At 39.9% G+C, this 6,691-nt stretch overlaps 1 long non-coding RNA gene across 1 annotated transcript; it reads right to left on the reverse strand.

Annotated features, from left to right (window-relative positions):
- Positions 1-206: 206 nt before the first annotated feature.
- LOC114564782 (uncharacterized) lies at positions 207-1,685 on the reverse strand. The gene is made up of 3 exons (XR_003693836.1): positions 1,649-1,685; positions 342-401; positions 207-247 (listed from the first exon to the last, which is right to left on the reverse strand). It is a non-coding gene; the product is annotated as an uncharacterized LOC114564782 (long non-coding RNA).
- Positions 1,686-6,691: the final 5,006 nt, after the last annotated feature.

Genomic DNA, 6,691 nt, shown 5'->3' on the forward strand with positions numbered 1-6,691 from the left:
AAAACTACAATGATTTAAGAAATATCAGTGATACTTATCAACATTTATTGAATTGATTGAATATATTGGCAGACATTACAGGCACCTATTCATGTCAACAGAGAAAACAATAGTTTGTTCTCTCTTTTATTACTTTGATTATGCAGGTGATGGTGCAGAAAGAGGGGTGAAGTCCTTGTAGATCTCTGGCACTTTGAGAACAGAAAGATCCAGCAACTCTCCACTGTTGTCTTTGTATAGTATGCTCCTATTAAAGACAAATTCATAGACATCAACACATAAGATAATAGGTGTACATAGCTTTCTTTAACATCATTACTATATATATATATATACCTTACCTTATCTGATTTGGTTTTGTGGATATCAGTAATTTTCTCTCCCAGGCCTGGTTGTGCACCCTGTGAATTTAAGCAAGAAACATAAATGATAAGTGTGTGTAACATGATTTTACTATTATATTACAACAGGGGTACTTCAGTCACACCTAGAAGAAGAGAAACAAACAAACAAAACACTTGTTCTTTTCTGCTCAGTTTGCTTAAGTTGCAAATAAAGCATATCATTTCTAGATTTGTTTTATTATAGTGGTGAAATTGTACTTAACAGACTGGGTCCGTGTACTTTTTCGTTCATTCGATTTTCATTTCATAAACAGGTATTAAAAAAACAAAAAACAAAGGGTTATTTGATTTTCGTTTTAAAATACGAAATTTGAAATTGAAATACAAGGCGTTTTTTCCTTTCATGGTCAAAAGGGGATGGGAGAAATTTAAAATATGCTGTGATTTTCCTTTTTTTATTTCATATAACAAAAAAAAAACACTTGAAAATAGAAAGGAAAAAAGGCCTGTTTTTTCATATTCAGAGACCGGATGTTGTCATTTCCAAGGCAACAGCGCCAGCCTAGCCTACCAGTGTTGCTTTCAGCCCAGGCTAAAATTACTTTGGAAACCTATACTCTTGATAATGCTTGGGGGGAATTTTATTTCATAATGTCACATGTATTTATTACTCTCTCTCCCTGCCTCCCTCTGACGCTTTGTCTCTTCCCGCCGCAGACAACTGCCCAAAGAGAGTCGAACCATCTGACTGAGGAAACAGAATTTCAGTTCACGGCTGTAACGGTACCGTTAGTTTTCAGTGGTTATGAGGAGCAATATGAGAGAGACATTTGGTAAACATTGATCATTGCTTAGGTACATTAAACCACATTAGGCTTTTTCACGTTAAGAGTTAGAATGTCCCGGCTGCAATTGTTTTTTAATACCATATGAAATGAAAATCGAATGAACGAAAAAGTACACAGACCAGACTGATATGAATTCATCATTTTCAAACTAAACAACACAACAGTGATGCAAAAACTGACACAAACAATCCAGTTTCTGGTGTTCTTTCAGTTATATTACAGTTTAGGTTCTACTACTGGCTCTAACATGAAATCAGCCAAATCCCAGGAACATGGTTAACCAAACGAGGAAAAAATACAAAGTGAGGTCATCACATATACACATACAGTCCGTCATATGTCGTTCAATCTAGCTATACAATAAAGAAAATCTATTTGTTTATGGACATCAAGCTAGGCTATATGCTAACGCCATATGTTAGCTAGCTAGCTAGGTGCTTAAGTTATGTTACTCACCCTCGTAGTTGTGGACATAACTTTATATGTCCCACTTCAAAGCTTTCTCCCATTTCCTGATGGGTGCAGGTGAAAGTGCGTCGACCATTCTGTGCACATTTTTGACATATACTTATAATAAAGCAATGAACAGCGCAGGGGTATATAAACTTGGTTACAGTTATCGGTTACAGTGCAGCCGCCCTCAACAGACGTTCTAACGTAAAGTGAACGCACCCTCAACGGGGCAGGGATCATTTCATTGGTCAACACTACAGCTGGTATTCTATTGGTTGTTGACTTTTGGCAGGGTTATAACACAAAAAAATCCAAGCGCGCAGGAGAGATCCGAGAGCAGAAAATTTGCAAGCGAGCAGAATCAGCCTGAGTGCGAGGAGAAGGTTCAAAGCTGAGAGCAGGAAATCTGTCCAAACAACAACATATCTAGTAGAGTCTAAGCAGAAAGTTTGAGCACAAGCAGAGCAAATCTAAGCACGAGCAGTGACTATTTGAGTGTGAGAGCAAGAAATCTGAACGTAATATCAGTGAGAAATAATGCGCTCTTGACTAATGGCAGTAATATAACTCCATATTATACGGTCACTTTCTGGGTGAGGACAGGCTGTCTTAAGTCATAAGCAAGTACAAAACACAACAAAACAATTTCAAATCCCACTTACTTTCTCACCTCCTCACACCTGGCCGGTTTCTGCATGTACTGGGTGTGCTTGCACATTGTCACACATAGACCCCAGAGGGTCGAACTTGGTTCAGAGATTGTTGATGATCTTAACTTCATTTTAAGCATGCCTTACACAGACACATATCAAACGTTAAAGAAGTACTTCACCAATCTTTGAAGTAGCAAATGCCATCTGTGGGCTTGAAAGATTTGTAGCTTGCTGTTTGGTGGAGATTGGCTGATACAATTAGCTTTTTGGAGCCTGGGGAGTCGCCCCCTGCTGGAAATTAGATAGAATGCAGGTTGAGGGCACTTCCGCATTGGCTTCACTTTTCAGGACCGGAAGCTTGGTCACTTATTTTTAAAGTCTATGGTCAAAACATATCAAAATGTCCATTGAAACTTCTCAAACCACACTGCTGATGGCTCAAAACTAATTCGATTTTTTACTAATTACACAACTTCCGTTTTGCACTGCGTTGAAGAAACTTTAGAACATAAAGTGAAGGCTTTTTTGTCAATATCTTTTCAATATAAAAAATGTTGCTGGACACCTTGTCATCATCTGTTATAGTACATATATTCTACCCACTGAGCGGCACACCGCCTACATTTATACTGTATGTTGAATAGGTTTATATCTCTTAGGAACCTTGAAATCAGCCAACAGCTCCATTGTGCTTTAAGAACAATAGATAAAAGGTACATAGCAACCGCCTGGTGGTCACACAACACATAAACAACCCTCCAGTCTCCCTCTGACACCTCATTGAAGCTCCCCGACGTGCAGACCATGGAGGTTAAGTGGAGCTCAGAGGGAGAGTCCAACTGTGATGAGGGACCGCAAATCCCATAAGCCACCAGTTTCAGGGCAGGTTGGCACCACAGGAAGCTTTCAAGGGAGATGTGGTGGCGAGAGTGGCTCTGTGTCGAGTGCCGGGGAATATTGGATGTCAGGAGAGAGGAATGTCTTGGCCAGCCTCGCTGATGTGAGAAGAATACTGTATTGTCTTGTTTCGAACAAGCTGAGCACTGTGCACAGTGCACACAGTGACATTTCACTCTAAAATATAAAATTTCTCACATTTTACAGCAGTGAGCTAATTCTGAGCAATGTACCCCATCTCATGTCATTAAATGGACAGCATCCCATTTTTTTTCTTCTTTGCTAGAATCAGTGAGTTGGAACAGAATAGAGTAAGTCCTCCTTGTCTTAGAGCTGGTTCCTTGTTTGTTTGCTCCTCAGTGATTAAATCAAGAGAAATGCTGTCTCAGCATAGTCATTATTGATTACCATAACCTTTATTTAATCAGGTAATACCACAGAGATTGAGATCTCTTTTGTAAGAGAGACCGAAGTACTGAACAGATGCAAACAGCATCATAAATAATCACAAAGCTCCCTACATAGATTATACGCTAATTTAAAAGTTCAAATCAGACAATGGGATAAGATGTTCAAGGTTTAGAATCGTTTGTACTTTGCTCCGTTCATATTTTGAAAGCTGCTGCAGACTTCACCCATGAGGTATCTAAAGCCATTATTCTAGAAAATATATTCATAGTGGATGATTCTTCATCTCATGATTTTTTGGCCTATGTTCTGTGTGCTGTCAATGAGTGGTTGGTTGATCTGCAGCACATTGCAGCACTGAGTTTATGCAGGAAAGATTTGCGTCCCATCATAGACATGCAAACTTTTTATTAACCGTAACCATATTTTGTCTAATCTTAACCAAATGTGTTAGTTGCCTAACCTTAAAGAGGTGATAGAATGATTATATAGGGTATTTTACACTGTTCCTTAAGGTCTCATAATGGGGTATGTAACATTGGTTGGGCTGAAAATGGCCTGGTTGATATTTTATTGGCCCTTATGCATCCCTGTGTTTTGGCCCTATTTCTAACAAGAGCTTTTCTTCCAAATATGGTATGCTCATGAATATTTAGATGAGCTGCGTGCTGATTGAATGAGCGAATCCCCATGCACACACATTGGAGACGAGACAGTAAGTCTCATATTTCAGACACTGCAATGTTTCATTACCAAATTCACTTCTAAGACTTTTTTATGCAAGAAATCAACTATATAAAGCTCAAATATGGGCCGTTTTACGAAAAATGTATGGCTAATTGCAAATTTGGTAAGACGTGTCGGACTTTAGGAGCTCAACACAGTCTGACGAGAAAGCGGTCACCCTTAGCACTACGCGGAGCTGGGCGGCTGCCGGCATAACTATAATATATTTAGGGCCCGAGCGCCTACAGCGGCGAAACTTTTCAGGATTCATAAGAGTCCAACCCTGAGGACAAATAAAGGCCGATATTTACTTAAAGTCATAGTGCCCCCTAGTGGCAACAGGAAATAGGCCTAAAAGTCAAGGTGCTATACTTTAATGAACTCCTCCTAGAGATTTCCTCAGATCGACTTCAAACTTTTCGTCAGACGGTGTGGGAGTGGCGGCCATTTTGAGTGTTTAGCGATGAACAAAGAAGTGGTTGTAACTTGAGTGTACGTTGTCGTATCTGCCCGAAATTTTGACAAGGGTCCAGGCCCGAGGACACCTACAGGCCAAAATTGACTTTTGGTCATAGCGCCCCCCGCTGGCAACAGGAAATGCGCCTTATGTGACAAACATCATCCGATTTACATGAAACTTATAATGTGTGGTCTACATGTGATACTGTACATGTCCGCCCCCTATACTGTAACCATGCCCACTTACTCGAGCCACGCCCCCTTTCATAACATTTGAACCGTTTAAGGTACAGTCTTGTGTGAGGTGTCATTGAACTCAGCAGAGAGTTCCTTCTTCATTGGTGATGGTTTGGCCCGCCCCTATCCAAATGAGCCTCGTTGACATTTGCCCGTTGTCAGCAGCAGTTTCAAATTGTGAGATTTGCAGAGGAAAGAGGTGTCAATGGGATTTTGAGGTTTTATGTATGTCCTATTTACCCACAAAACTTTCATTTTTCAACTATGACAAGGTAAAATCAGTTTTGCATTCTATCACCCCTTTAAAGTGCTCATATTATGCTTTTGGACTTTTCCCCTTTCCTTTATTGTGTTATTTATCCTTTTTGTGCATGTAATAGGTTTACAAAATGAAAAAGCCCAAAGTTCACCTCAAAGGGACTTACCATCTCCAACAAAAAACACTGTTCACAAAATGCTCCAAACAGCTCTATTGTAGTCTAGCCTTTACTTCTGTGATGAATGTTTTGTAACACATGTTATAATACTCGCCTAGCTGCTGGTATGGCACGCCCTCATGCTCTGCTACTGACTAGCTAGCAGTACTTACTGCGCATGTGCGACACAAAGATGGAACAGAAGTGTGATGCCTCACATAGGTTGAAAAGAGGAGCTGCAGCAATGTGTAGTACAACAAATACAGTATATGGTGTTTTCTGAAAATTAAAAACATGCTCTGGTTTATTGGCATTTCTTTAAACCAATCACAATTGTCTTGGGTGGTGCTGAGCGCCGGACACAATGACAGTGCCTCCACAAAATAGCCTTAGCCTGAGACTTGTTTTGGTGGAACATGTGTACTTTCAAAGGTTCTTTTAGTCATGCAACAGAAAACTCAGATTGGACAGATAGTCTAGCTAGCTGTCTGGATTTACCCAACACTCAGATTGAATGAATTTATTTCAATCAATTTGTTCTGGTTCTGTTTATAGTTATGTCCATGTTTCAAAGTTCTACCACATCAGTTTTAGTATATTAGAAAATAACTAGCCTCTTTGTACGATGTGTGTACAAATCAGTGTACGTCTAAAGGAATCATGATCTGTCATTATGTGTTGATGCTGTGGATCCATCAGCCTATCACTAAACAGCCTGACACTCAGCGATATGGCTGACTAGATATGGGAGGCAAACTTTTCCTCCATCAAATGAGGCAGGATTTCTCTGTGTACAAATGCTGCATTATCCAGTCAATTCCTGGAGCACTGCATCAAGATTCATTTCCCTGCAGACTGATATATAGAAGAATGAGTTCAGACCAAAGCTGAGAGGCATGACTGTCTGAGCTTTGTATTTGAACAGCAAACAGAACAGCAGGGGACGCAATTTCCAGCCTGCAGGCAAGGAGGTTAATCTCCCAATTAGGTATCAAATGTGCTCATTAAAAACAGCAAAGGCAAATGTCCTGGAATAATACGCAATAACAAATCATACAATCTTTGAGGCAACTTATATGAATCGAGCAACATTACTACTGTATATGCAATCAGAGACTCTTTGAAGTTGCTGTTTGCAGTCGGCACAAACACGGCATTGGGGTTGTGTATTGTTTTACAGACCTACTTGGCTCCTGTGGTGCTGCATATTATACTTGAGTGGGTAGTTTGTTTGATTCTCAGAATGTAAC

This window comes from Perca flavescens, chromosome 12 (assembly GCF_004354835.1).
Source record: "Perca flavescens isolate YP-PL-M2 chromosome 12, PFLA_1.0, whole genome shotgun sequence".
Lineage (NCBI taxonomy): Eukaryota > Metazoa > Chordata > Actinopteri > Perciformes > Percidae > Perca > Perca flavescens.